At 32.8% G+C, this 14533-nt stretch overlaps 1 long non-coding RNA gene across 2 annotated transcripts; it reads right to left on the bottom strand.

The window, feature by feature from the left end:
* Window positions 1-2168: 2168 nt before the first annotated feature.
* Window positions 2169-14122, bottom strand: LOC129058860 (uncharacterized). Of its 2 annotated transcripts, none has more exons than XR_008524274.1 (5): window positions 13965-14122; window positions 13522-13618; window positions 3351-3421; window positions 2544-2651; window positions 2169-2260 (listed from the first exon to the last, which is right to left on the bottom strand). It is a non-coding gene; the product is annotated as an uncharacterized LOC129058860 (long non-coding RNA). The 2 variants fall into 2 exon arrangements; XR_008524273.1 differs by lacking the exon at window positions 2169-2260 and adding an exon at window positions 2282-2421 and having other exon boundaries at window positions 13522-13627.
* Between the last annotated feature and the right edge of the window lie 411 nt (window positions 14123-14533).

Below are 14533 nucleotides of genomic sequence, written 5' to 3'. Positions count from 1 at the left end.
GATATTTATATTATGTAACCGGGTATACTTTTAAACATATATGTACAAACATATATTTATATATATATACACACACACACGTATCTATATATAAAAATTGTTTATAAGTTTAATTTTTTATCTTTATTTCCTAGAAACTGGTCAAATGTACTGGGTTTTAGATACATTTACCATTTCTCAACCTTTCTAACTCTTTCTGTGAGTGTGTGTGCGTGTGTGTGTGTGTGCGTGCCTATGTGTCTTCATTTCTCTCTCTCACTTTCTCTCTTACTGACAGAAGTGATGAATGATATAGAGCACCATAAATATTTTAGATTTTCATTGTGAGTAAGGAAGACTGTATAAAGTAAATATATGCGATATTTACACAGACAGTACGTCGTACTAGTTAAATAATTTCACAAAGAGTTATCCTCTGAAAACACACATATGGCTTTCAGTTTTCAGTCCAGCATGTAAGAAGCATGGAAGTCATCATTCTGTCCAAAAAGTAAAAAACTGAAAACATTGATAATAAGTTTTCTTAGACCATAAGAGCAGTGAGGTGACAGGTCAAACAGCTGTCCTCTAAATTGGAGACAGCAAGAGGTGAATACAGATAATCACAACATACCAGAGCAGCAATGTCCAAAGAAACCCGTGCCTATGTGGAAAAACATGAACTATGATTTATGAATTGTTGTAGGTTCAGTGTGGACAACTCTGAGACTTAAATACTCCAGGGAGACAGTCATAGGTGGTTCCTCACACTCTTGTGATTTTTGCCTCTCAATCTCTACCAGGTTTTTACAGTGAATATCACACACACACACAAAACCTAGACAGAACATATATTACTTATGTGTTTATATATTTGGATACAAAAGAATGATCTATATAAATAATTTACATAAAGTTATTGATATGGTTTGGCTGTGTCCCCAACCAAATCTCAACTTGAATTGTATCTCCCAATTCAATCCTGTCAAATGTTTAGAAACAAAATGTTTCATGTAAAGTGGCAAAGTTCCTCTGTTACGCCTTTCACTGTTTAATATATGGAAATGCATATGCTCTTTACATGAATTTTTTTAGCTACAAGTATCTGTCTTACTCATCAAATGATAGTTCATATTTGTATAAGTAATACATTTTTGAAACATATTTTGATAATTAAAGAATATTATAAACCATGTCTAGGTAGGTAAAAGTTCATGAAGTGTAGTTTGCGTTAAGCACTCCAAATAATTAAATTTTAAATGAATGTATTTCTTAATTTCTTATTTGTTACTGTTAGTTGTTAATAATTTTTTTCTAATCTTTTTTCTTCTTAAATTGTGTTTTTGCTGTTATTGTTTCAGAAACATTATAAAAAATTACAGCATGGTTTTTTCATTATTTAAACCCTCTGCATGTGATTGAAAACAAAAATCTTTCTGACAGTTTCAAACTCTAGAGAATTTTTTGTGTCATTTCTTGTATAGAGTAGACCTAAGGTGGTGTGTATGCAGTAGATTTTTAACTGAAATTGTTTCATACTGATATAAATTTTGAAGATGTTATACAAAATATATCACAATTTGAATTCAGCTAGATTTAAATGCCTAACTTTAAGAGATTAAAAAATCTTAAGTGATTCTTTTTCAAAGGACACCATATGCAAATAAAATTTTGTATGTGGAAAACACTTTTAACAAGTAACACTATAACCTATATTTACCAGTTATTTTCTTTCATTTGCATTATGGAAATTATGTTGAGTGAGTAAGAAACTGTTACTATGCTCCAAGGAAATGTCTCAGCAACCAATTTAAAATGAGAATTATTTGAAAAGAGAATAGAACAACTTTGTAATGCATATCTTACTTTCATTGTGGCAGAAATTATCGAGCTATTGAGTGAATACCTCTCTCTTTTATTAAGAGAACTAGCTATATCTTTCTTGCTGTTAAGTGTACACATATGAGTGAATTCCACATCTAGACAATGGAATGTAGGTAGAAGTAATATGCTACACTTGAAGTCATTGCCTATAAAAACCCCTTTTGCAATTTTGTACTCTATCTTTCTCTTCTTTTCCAGGTAGAAATAGATATGAAATCCACAAAGTGAAGATGGTAAAGCTTCCACAGTACTGTTTTCTTGAGTAACTACCTGAAGCAGAAATTCTCTAGCATGCTGATTGGTCTTTATGTAAATCAGAAATGAACTTTAATTATAGTAAGTATTCAAGAAAGTAGAATTACACAGTGAATGTTTCAGGGAGTTCTCTCCAAATTGTCTGGAAAAAAATACACATGCATAAAAACTAAGATTTTTATTCCTAGTAGCTTTCCTGAACTCAATTTCCTACAGAACTAAAGGGAGGGGACATAAAATGGAGGGGCCACATAACATCACAGCTTCTTTCCAGCAATTAGTCACCAGCAACTTTGTAAATAGCTAGAACCAAGTAAATAATTTATTCCTTACTAGCAAGGCCACTCCCAAACTTACCATATATATATATGGAAGAGCCAAGAATGGGATGCTTTGCCAAAGACAAAGTTTCATAGTAAATTCACCTGAGTCACGACCCAAGCATATCTTTCTGCAGAATCCATAGAGAAGTGTGGATATATTCGCACTTTGACTCTTCTACCCATAAGTATCAGCCTTCAATAAATGATGTTCTGGGGTTTAAACAAAATAATTTATTGACATTATGTGCTACTGATTTCAGCTTTTATAATTCTAATAGCATTATCTTTAGCAAAACATTATAATTAGAGAATTATAATTAGAAGAATTTTTTCTCTCTTAGTCATTACAGTTTACTTAATTTATTGCTTATACTTATTCTTTTCTTTTTGTTACCCATTTCTTATTATATTTCTAAATAATTTGCATACTACTATTGTATTTCTATGTCGATTTTACATATGATTTTAGGGAAAAAAAATTACTTGAAAATGTCAAACATCCTAAGAATAAAAAAAATAGAAAGCAGATGCATATAATAATATATTTAATTTGCATACAGCATTCATTAGCTCTAACGCATTAATAGGCTTTAAAGTAGATCATTTAAATATGAAAACAAGAACTAAAAAAATAAAAAGGACAAAAAGAAGTTTTAAACTAAATAAGAAGAAAAGCATATTAAATAAAATATGTTGATTAAGATTATTTTGTGGAAAACATAAGAATGACAGCAGAATAAGAAGTCTCAGTCTTTACCCCTCAAGGAAAAACTGATTTAAAAATAATATACAAACCAAAATACCCTTTTAAGAAGTCCAGAATTTTGTTAAGAAGTTGCAGTAGCCTGGACAACCACAAAATTAATAACAGCTACATTGAAATTGATAAGAAGAGAAATTTTGCTTTACCTGCATCAGTATTTCCCCAAATCTGGCAAAACTCAGCTCCCAGTGAAATCATTTTGTCCTGTAACATCTTCCTGAAGGAAAAAGAGAGAGGGAAGTATGCATCTAATGTCTCCAGGCTTTTGGTAGTCTGCCCGAGGGAGGGACTGGCTTTTGTCTTGCCTCATCTGGAATGCTGATGGAACTGGCATAGTTTGGATGTCCAATAACAACTAAGGAGAGAGGAAAGGAGTGGGTGGCTTACTGCATCCAACATGGCTGTGCAAGAAAGGGGAGAAGGTGCAGAACCTGAGGCTTCTCGACAAGGAAGAAAGAAGAGGAGTGAAATATGCCTTCAACATTCTGGCCATTTGGTATGTTATCCAAGGAACTAGTTTCTCTCTTACCTCACCCTTAGTACTGATGGAACAGGCATAGTTTGGATGCCTGGAGACAGCTAGAAACAAAGAAAACAGGCAGGCATCTTGCTGCATTAGACACAGCTCTGCAAGACTGGATGAAGGCATATAACTTGAGGCTTCTCCACAGGGAGGGAAGAAGAGGAGTACAGTATGCCTCCAATGTCTCAGACAGCAGTACTTTGGTCAGACATTAGAGGGAATAAGAGATTATAGGTTTTAGAAGAAAAGGAGGAAGAGAAGGAGGAAAAGAAGGAGGAGGAGGAGGAGGAGAACCAAAAACAACCAGAAAATCTCTCATTATAAATCCACGTGCACAAATCCAGACAAGACCTATCTATAAAAAGGGTTCTAGAGATGCCCAGAATCCCTAGCAAAGCTGAATGGTAAGCATCTTTCCCTGTCAGTAAAGACTGTGAGAAATGGCTTTCTATTTCAAATGCACACAAATTGACACAAAGATACAAGGAACATGAAAAATAAGAAAATATAATACAATCAAAGGAACAAAATAAATCTCCAATAACCAATCTAAAGAAATGGATACTCATGAATTAATTGACAAAGAATTCAAAACAATCATCTTAGTGAATCTCAGTGAGTAACAAGATAACACAGATAAGCAACTAAATGAAATAAGAAAACACATGAACAAAATGAAAATATTGATAAGGAGACAAAAAACTATAAAAGAGGAACAAATCAACTTGGGAGCTAAAAATACAACAAACAAACTAAAATATTAACCAGAGGGGTTTAACAATAGACTTAATCAAAGAGAAGAAAGAATTAGTGAAGTCTAAGAAAGGTCATTTGAAATTATCCATCAGAGGAATAAAAATAAAATAAAATAAAGTAACAAAGAGTAACAAAAGCTTAAAAGATTTATGGGAAACCACAAAGAAGCCAATTCATGCATTATGGAAGTATCACGAAAAGAAGATAAATTGGTTTTGGCAATGATTTTTTTTTTTTCTATTTTGACACCAAAGCACAAGCAACAAAAGCAAAAACAAACAAGTGGCAGTTTTTTGAACCAAAAAAGCTTCTGCATAGTCAAGAAAACAACATAGTGAAGAGGCAACCTACAGAATGGGAGAAAATATAATAGTTCCAAACCATATATCCGATAAGGGGTAAATAGTTCCAAACCATATATCTGATAAGGTGTAAATATCCAAAATATATTGGGAATTTATACAACACAATAGCAAAAACAAACAAACAAAAAAAAACAAATAAATCTTTTTAAAAAATGGATAAATGATGTGAATAGGCATTTTTCAAATGAAGATATACAAATAGCCAATAGGTATATAAAAATATGCTCAACATCAGTAATGATCGGAGAAATGCAAATAAAACCCACAATGAGATATTATCTTACACTTTTTAGGATGGCTATTATCAAAAATAAAAAAAAAGAAAGTATTGGCAAAGATATAAGAATTTGGTACTCTTGTATAGTGTCAGTGGGAATGTAAAATGGTGTAGTCACTGTGAAAAACAATATGGAGAGTCCTCAAAAAATTGAAAATAGAACTATCATATGATCCAGCAATCTCACATCTGAGTATATACTCAGTATGTATAAAAGAATGAAAATGAGGATGTTGAAAAGATATATACACTCCCATGTTCATTTCAGCATTATGCACAATAGCCAAGATGTGGAAAAACCTAAATGTCAATTGATGGATTACTGAGTATATAAAATGTGGTATATACAAACAATGGAATATTATTTAGCCTTTAGAAAGAAGGAAATCCTGTCATACATGAGAAAATGGGTGAAACTGCAGGACATCACACTAAGTGAAATAAGCTAGTTAGAGAAAGATAAACACCACATGATCTCAGTTATATGACATATGTAAAATAGTCTAATTCACAGAAATAGAGAGTAGAATAGTAGCTACCAGGGGCAGGTGGGGCAGGAGGGGAAATAGATAGTTGTTCAACTGGTATACTTTCACTTATGCCTAGGGTTAACAATACTGTATTGTGTACTTAAAAATTATAGAGGGTAGCTCTCATGTTAAGTATTCCTACTACAGTAAAAAGAAATTACACAGATATTATTTGCATATTGAATATGTAGAACTATTGTTTCTTTCAACAACAAAAAATTACCTCTCCCAATTCTACTGAAATGTCAAATCTTTACAGTCTGTTAGTCTCAAGTTTCTATTTTGGAAAGAACTCTATGTTAAAAATATTTCTCTAAAAATGTTATTCTACTCTAAGAAAATAAGGCATGATGTGAAATAAAAACTGGTTCTTGCCATTATTATCAAGAGACAATAAAGAGTGACAATAACTAGGCAATCAGAAGGATGCATGCGCCTTTTAAACAGGGTAGTAATATTCACCTGGAACCTTTTGTATTTAGGTGGGCTTGCTATCGTAACACTTGTTTTTAACAGCAGTGATCTGAATTTTTTCATGACATTTGACTTTTAAATATTGGCTTAAAAAATCAGACCAATTATAATATTAAGAATATTTTTCCATAATTTCCATGATTCAGGTTCAAAGAATTTCAGTGGAGAGATGTCTTTTCAACAAATGATGCTCAACCAATTTGATATCTATGTTCAAAAGAACGAGATCATATCCTTTGCAGGAACATGGGTGGAACTGGAGGCCATTATTCTTAGCAAACTAATGCAGGAACAGAAAAGCAAATACTGAATGTTCTCACTTATAAGTGGGAGCTAAATAATGAGAACACATAGACAGAAAGTGGAGAGCAACAGACACTGGGGCCTACTTGAGGGTGGAGAGTGGGAGGAGGGAGAGCTTCAGGAAAAAACAAAAACAAAACTATTGGGTGCTATGCTTAGTACCTGGGGGATTAAGCAAACTGTACACCAAACACCCGAGTCATGAGTTTATCTATAAAATAAACCCGCACATATACCCCTGAACCTAAAATAAAAGTTAAAATATTAAATAATAATACCCATATTCATTAGCATATCAGAGACTAACATCTTTTGCACATTTAAAGTTTAAAGACCGATGCTTTCAGCCTCACACTAGGAAAAGGCAAAGTTTTTTTTTCTTACTATTTCTGTTCAACATTGCACTTGAGGTTTTATTCAGTAGAATAAGACAAGAAAAAAACAAAATAAATTTAGTTTAAACAAGGAGAAATAAAAGCATCTTTAGTCATGCAAGTCATCTACATAACATTTTTTTGGAATCTACAAAAATATACTAGAAATAATAAGAAGGTTTTGTAAGGTAGTAGGATACAAGATCAATATACACAGTAAATTTTACTTTATGTCAGTGTACAATTGAAATTTTTTAAAAGGTACCATTTTAAAGCATTATAATATACAAAAATTTTGGTATAAATATGACAAAAGATGTACAAGACTCACACTTTGAAAACTATGATACACTGTTTTAAAAAATTAATGAAGGCTTAAATAAGTGGAACAATATCACCACAAGTTGATCTATCAATGCAATACCTACCAATCAAAATCCCAGCATGCATTTTTATAGAAATTCACAAGTTTGTTCTAAAATTTATATGGAAAAGGAAGTCACCTAGAATATTTTTTTGCCAAATATTTGTTCCAAAGAACAATTTTGAAAACAAAAAACGGAGTGAAATGAGTCTCATTACCTGACCTCAAGAATTATAATAAAATTTCAGTAAAAAAGACAGTTTGGTATTGGCAACAATAAAGTAAAAAATCAATCAGTCAGTGGAACAGCCTTGATAGTTCAGAAGTAGACCCATACATATAAGGTTAATTGATTGTTGGCAAAGATTCAAAAATAATTCACTGGACAAAATAAATCTTTTTAACAAATGATGCTGGACCAATTTAATGCTCATCTTAAAAATAGTGAACTTTGACCAATAACATATAATATTAAAAATTAACCCAAAATGAATTATAGAACTAAATTTAAAAATCAAAATAATTAAGCATCTAGAAAAAATAATAAAATTATTGTGACCTTGTGTTAGACAAAATTTTCTTAGATATAATACTACATAAATCATACAGTGTATGTTAACAAATTTCACTTTGTCAAAATTAAGAACTCTTGTCTTTCAGAAATCACTTGTAAGAGAATGAACAGAGAAACAATACACTTGGAGAAAATAATTGCAAATTACAAAACCTTTAAAAAGGCTTTATTATCTACAAACAACTTTCAAAACTCTGTTATTTAAAAACAACAACAACAACAACAAAAAAAAAATTAGACCACCCCATCAATGAACTATAGTTGGCATACAGGCCCTTGAAAGCATACTTGAAATCATTTGTCTTCAGAGAAATGACAATAAACTTTTCAATTACATAATGTTACACACCCATAAGAATGTCTAAAAGTCAAAAGAAAGAACATAGTTTTGGTGAAGATATGAAATAACTGAAACTGTTATATGTGATGGTGAAATTGTAAACTAATACAACTATTTTAGGAAATGGCAATTTCTTTAAAAGTTAAACATACACCAACCATACAACCCAGACATCCTACTCTTAGCTATTTACCTAAAAGAAAGGAAATCATTATTTAGTAGAAAGACTTTTACATGAATATTCATATAGCAGTTTCATTTGTAATGGCCAAATCCTGTATACCATGCAAATGGCCATCAAGAGGTTAGTGAATGAATACATTGTGTTATACCCACACAATGGAATACTCTTCAGCCATAAAAAGTATGAATTAAAGGTACAAAATAAAATATGCAATATTAAGTATTGCACATTCTTAAGTATTGTGTTTTTTAACTTATGCAAACCAATCAAAACATTTTTTATTTTGTAAGATAGCTTAATGAATTTTTAATATTCTGCAGAAATAGGAAAATATTTCACACTCTTAATAGGAAGTAAAATATTCTCAATTACAGACACGTGAAACACACAGAGAACTTGCAACTTCAGTTCTATAGCTTCAGCTTCACGTCAAAAGAAAATTCTCATCATTAGGCGATATATGACTGTGTGTATATATATATATATATATATATATATACACACATACACACACATGCATACACACATGTATATGATTAGAATGAATACAAAACAAAATGGTTATTCATAAATTGAACTTTGTCTTAAATTTTAAAATCAATTTTTACATTTATAATTAATTATTTTTCTCCTTTTTCAGTAATTAACAAGGCAGAAAAAAAACAAGGTTATGTGATGACACCTATGTATGCTTTTAAAGTATATTAAATTCTATTTAAATGTATTTCTAAAAACATGTCTTAATGTCATCTATTTTAGAATGATATAGCTCTAATACTGAAATAATTTCTATGAATGTGTCTTTAATGTATAAGAAAAAAGATAAAATTACTTTTGTATGGACCAAAGAAAAATTTTCCCTTCTCACCTTCAAGGTTCACTAAAAATCATTGACAAGAGGAAATTAATAGGAAAAAAGACATAAAAATATATTTGATCATAGTTTTATATAACACAGGAGGCTTCAGAATATGGACTCAAAGGTACAGGGAATATTGCCCATTTTTATGCTTAGGTATGCACACCATGTAGAAAAACTATTGGGCAAAAAACATGATCTAATGCTAATAGACTGAGTGGGGAAACGCAGCACGACCCGTGTGTCTAGTCTTTTGGCCTCTCTTGAGCATGAATTCCTTCCTTCTGGGTATGGACAGTACCCTCTCTGGAATGGGAGTCTTATGACAAACAGTCAAACAAGGTAGGCCAGATAATTTCTTTAAAGCCAGTTTTTACACAAACAAGGTAGAGGAAAAGTTAGCATATTATTTGGGGGTTTGATGGTTGGCTCTGGGGAAAAAGGGTTCTGAATACAGAGTTAAGGGGCACCAGAAAAATGACAAGTAAATACAATCTTAAAGTAGACAGAAATATGTTTCACCTCTACTCTTTGATTCAGAAACTTCCCTCTCTCTCTCTAATCTCTCCTCCCTCCCACTCTTTCTCCCTTTCTCTGTTTTTCTGGATGTATTATTGAGCTATTGAAGCTCCTAGGAGACTCCTGGCTGCCAGTAGCAAAGCTGACTGCCTCACGAGGCTGAGGAGAAGAGAACTAGAATCAACTCATATTAGAGAGCTTGATATTCAATGTGTTTTTATTATTTCTATGAAAACATGTTCAACTATTTTGAAAACTACTTTTTTTGGTTTTCTTCCTTTCTCATTTTTTTTTCTTTTTATCTGCATTGGAAGTAGTCACTAAGTTTATGTCACAGATTGGAAGGGATGGGTAAATTTACTTAGTAAGCAAAGCAAACATTTGCCTCTTCTCAAATAGTGAATAAGATACCTGAAATTAAAGGATCATCTTCTGGCCTTTTGAAGAAGGAGGTGCCATTTTTTCAATTACTAACATTTTCAAGTCATTTTTAAGTGATGATCAAGGCTCTTCCTGACTCTTCGTCAGTATCAGACATAATAAGGGTTACAGAAGTGAAGGATTTTTATGTGTGTGTGAAGGTGAGACATGATAGATTATAAGAGGTATAAAAATGACATTAAAATGTTACAGTAAGCTAATTAATTGTTGAAGAAAGAAAAAGTATTTTAAATACATTTAGTGGAGCCTAAGTACACAGTGTTTATGAAGTCTACAGCTATATACAATAATGTTCTAGGCCTTCACATTCACTCATCACTCACTCATTGACTCAACCAGTGTAACTTCCCGTCCTGCAAGCTCCATTTGTGGTTGAGTGTCCTATACAAATGTACCATTTTTTAACCATTTTAAAAAGATGTTGATATGTTAACAGAAAATAATAAGATGGCCCAACTTCAGAAATTTACATAACCTTTAAAGCTACTCTTTGGAGATTCTCTTTGTCATGGATTTGAGCCTGTCCCAGTATAACACAAAATATGGAACTGACTAAACATCCACTGCTTTTTTTTAATTAATTTTTTTTTTTAGTGTCAAGGGTACATGCACAGATTGGTTCTACAGTTAAATAGCATGATGTGGGGAGTTGGCGTCTATACTATTTCATCACCCAGATAATAAGCACAGTGTCTGATAGGTAGATTTTGTTGTTGTTGTTGTTTTGAGACCGAGTCTCCCTCTTGTTGCCCAGGCTGGAGTGCAATGGTGCCATCTCGGCTCACCGCAACTTCTGCCTCCCGGGTTCAAGCGATTCTTCTGCCTCAGCCTCCAGAGTAGTGGGGATCATAGGCATGCGCCACCACACCTGGGTAATTTTGTATTTTTAGTAGAGATGGGGTTTCTCCGTGTTGGTCAGGCTAGTCTTGAGATAGGTAGATTTTTTATCCTCACCCTCCTACCTATCCTCCATCCTAAAGTAGGCCCTGGTGCCTATTGTTCCTTTCTTTGTGTCTATATGTACTCAGTGTTTAATTTATGCTTATAAGTGAGAACAGATGGTGTTGGGTTTTCTGTTCCTGAATTACTTCGCTTAGGATAATGGTCTTCAGCTTCATCCATGTTGTTGCAAAAGACATTATCTTATTCTTTATTTTGGCTGCATAGTATTCCATGGTGTATATGTACCACATTTTCTCTATCCAGTCTACCACTGATGGGCATTTAGGTTGATTGCATGTCTTTGCTATTGCTAATAGTGCTGTGATTAACTTATGAATCCATGTGTCCTTATGGTTGAACAATCTATCTTCCTTTGGATTGCTAATGGGATTGCTGGGTCAAATGTGTGTGGGTTTGGGGTTCTCCTTTGAACCAGTTATTACATGTCACAGTTTCCTCACAATTACATATCAGGAACACTGGCAAGAATTTGTAAACAGATCCAAAACTCATCCTTGAGTATTAAGAGTGAGAGGATTATCTCTCCATGGAACAATTCGGTTTCATGTCTATAGACAAGAATTATTTTGCATTTCTATTAGTTATCTACCACTTAACAGAGTTGCAAAGGAGCTTATAGAATCAAAATAATGTAATGTGAAATGTGCCAGAAATAATGCATAGTTTTCATTGAAGCACAGATCTTTTCCCATATGTCGTGTATCTATTAGTTCACTAGGCCTAATTTGTAATGTTTATGGAAAATATAGTCAGAGTAATAGTAGGACCAATAGTAGTTATATCAGTAAAGAACTTACCATCAAATAATAACTTTTTTAAAGGTTAAAAATATGTCTCTCATACAAATATAAAGTAAGCATATGTCAATGATTTTTAATTTCTCTATGATATTAAATATAAATTATTTCTTCAAGTACTACATCATTTATAATTTATATTAGTTTTTTGACTCTCTTCTATGTTGCATTGATCAATTTGTCAATGTGTATCATAATATAAATTTTTATTACTGTAAAAAATAATATTTTCGCATATAGTAAAAAATAACCACATAACTAATAATGTTTACTTATTCCTTTCAATTCCTGTATGATATGTTAACAGAATAAGTTACATAGTTTTAATTTGCTTATAGAATTTAAAGGGTTTTTTTTTCTGATTCATGGGGTTACTTTCAGTAGCTTAGTATGGGTAGAGAAGTCTAACATTTTTTTATTTACTCAAATTGGTTTGACCTATTTTTTCAAATTGGAATTTCTATTTCTTGTTAAAAATAGAAATAGAAAAATGCTGCAGATATTTCAATAGTGTTTCAAAGCCTGGGAGGCAGAGCTAGAGGATTTATCAAGCTCAGCTCACCTAATACACACACCCAGCTTCCTACCATCACTTCCACCCTGAGCCTAAGGGTCTGTCCATCTGTTTCTTTTACGAAATCCAGGGGAAATTATTATTTTCTCAAGAGCTTAGGGATTTAGTGTGTGCAGGTTCAGGTGTGTGTGTGTGGTTCCCTTTTCTATATGGATAAAGTTTATTATTTTTTTTTTTACATTTCTCTCAGCTCATGCCCAAAAAAGAAAGTTTAAATACTAAATATGAAGGATCATAGCAAGTCCTAAAGGTTTAAGAATCCAAAGTAAAAATTTACGGTTATATCTGTAGTTTGTGTTCAATGAGAAAACAAGTAAAAATTAAAATAAGTCCTTCATGCTATTTAGAGTTTTCTAGTAAAAATTCACGCTAACTTATTGAATATTTTATTTAAATTTTTATTCTCTAATTTCATTCACTTTAAAAAGGTAAAAGACAGTACTTATTGATGAGAAGGAAATAAGGAATTTAGTTAAGCCAGAACACAAGATATATATTTACACATTTCTTATTATTCCAGAGAGCATGGAGTTAAAAATTTTAAGATCAAAGTTAGAGTTTAACAAAGGTCACTGCAATTTCTTTCTGATCTTCTTATGTTATACAACCTCAAAATTAATGACTCATAATAAACAAACTATTTTGTGTACTTATTCTTCATCATAATGGTTTTTACTTCTATGCTTGCCTAGTATTGGAAAATATCTGCATAATCCATTTGAGAGGAAATAAAATATTTCTAGATTATCCATTTTTTAAAGTGAAAAATTTTGCAAAGTTATCAAATAGAGAAATCACTAAAGAGTAAATATTTAACGAAAATCACATTAAGAATTTTAAGCACAAGATATTAGTCTTAGCGTTTTCATATCACCCTATTGATTCCTCAATGCAAAGCCTAACTCACTTCAGGGGTATCCTAAATAAAAAAAAATTATGAATCAATATTTATTTTTATGGAATAATTGTCACTATGTAGCTGAACATTCAATTTAAGACATAAAGAATAAATATTTAAGTTCGTATATTTATTAGTTTTCTATTGCTGCAGTAACAAATTACCACAAAACTAGCAAAGTAGAACAAATGTATTGACTTACAGTTTTGTAAGTAAGAATTCTAGAAGGGTGCAGCTGGTTTTTCAATTCCAGGTCTGACAAGGTCAAAATCAAGGTGTCCTTTGGCCTGGGCTCTTACCTGGAGTCCCTGAGGGAAGATTTGATGTTTAATTCTTAGGGGAGAAGTATTGTTGGCAGAATTCAGTTCCCTGTAGTTGTAATGCTGAGGTTCCCCATTTCCTTGCTGGCTGCCTTTCTGGGACTTCGCTCAGCTCTTTAAGGCCACCTGCTTTCCTCGTATTGCCTCCTGCCTCGTTAAGCCAGCAAAGGGACAAGTGCATTTTATACTTCTAAACTCTCACTCCTCCTATTGCATCTCTTCTGGCTCCAGCTGAAGAGAGTTCTCTTTTTTTAAGGATTCCTGTAATAATGTTACAGTAGGTAGCTAGTCAGATATAAGCAGAGTGGAGAGTGACCCCACTCACCAGGAATGTCAGGCAACCATCAGGTGATGGTCAGGCAGTTGTTAAACTGTCTCTCTAAAGTAATAATTGGTTGCAACTGGTGCCAGGGAAAGACAGTCTCCCAATAAATAGAAACACCTGAAGCTGGTGATGAGCCGCTTCCTGATAAGATCTCAGGAGTTGGATGAGAGGGCTCACACCTGTGCACTAAGAGGCAAAATGGCAGACTTTAACTGTTGACGTGACCTTGGAACATTCAGACTGGTAAGGGAAAAGCACCTCAAGTGAGCATGTGTGCAATTCCAGTAAATACACTGCTTATGAGGCCCCTCCGAAGAACTGGCAGGCCACTGCCCATGCCAACAGCCTATCCCAAAGAAAGAATCAGGGAGAAGTCATGCAAGACTCCAGAAGTATGGCAACATATAAATCCCAAGTCAAAAGGTCAAACCGAACACTTGATCTCTCAAGACACCTGCTTGACCCTCTTACAAGTGTACTTTACTTCATTTTGTTCCACTCTAAAGCTTTTTAGTGAACTTTCACTCCTGTTCTAAAATTTGCCTTATTCTCTCTGTCTTACGCCTCTT

The sequence above is a fragment of the Pongo abelii genome, chromosome 3 (assembly GCF_028885655.2).
Source record: "Pongo abelii isolate AG06213 chromosome 3, NHGRI_mPonAbe1-v2.0_pri, whole genome shotgun sequence".
Taxonomy (NCBI): Eukaryota; Metazoa; Chordata; class Mammalia; order Primates; family Hominidae; genus Pongo; species Pongo abelii.
The sequence above is the reverse complement of the archived record's forward strand: the minus strand, read 5'-3'. Positions and strand labels throughout refer to the sequence as shown.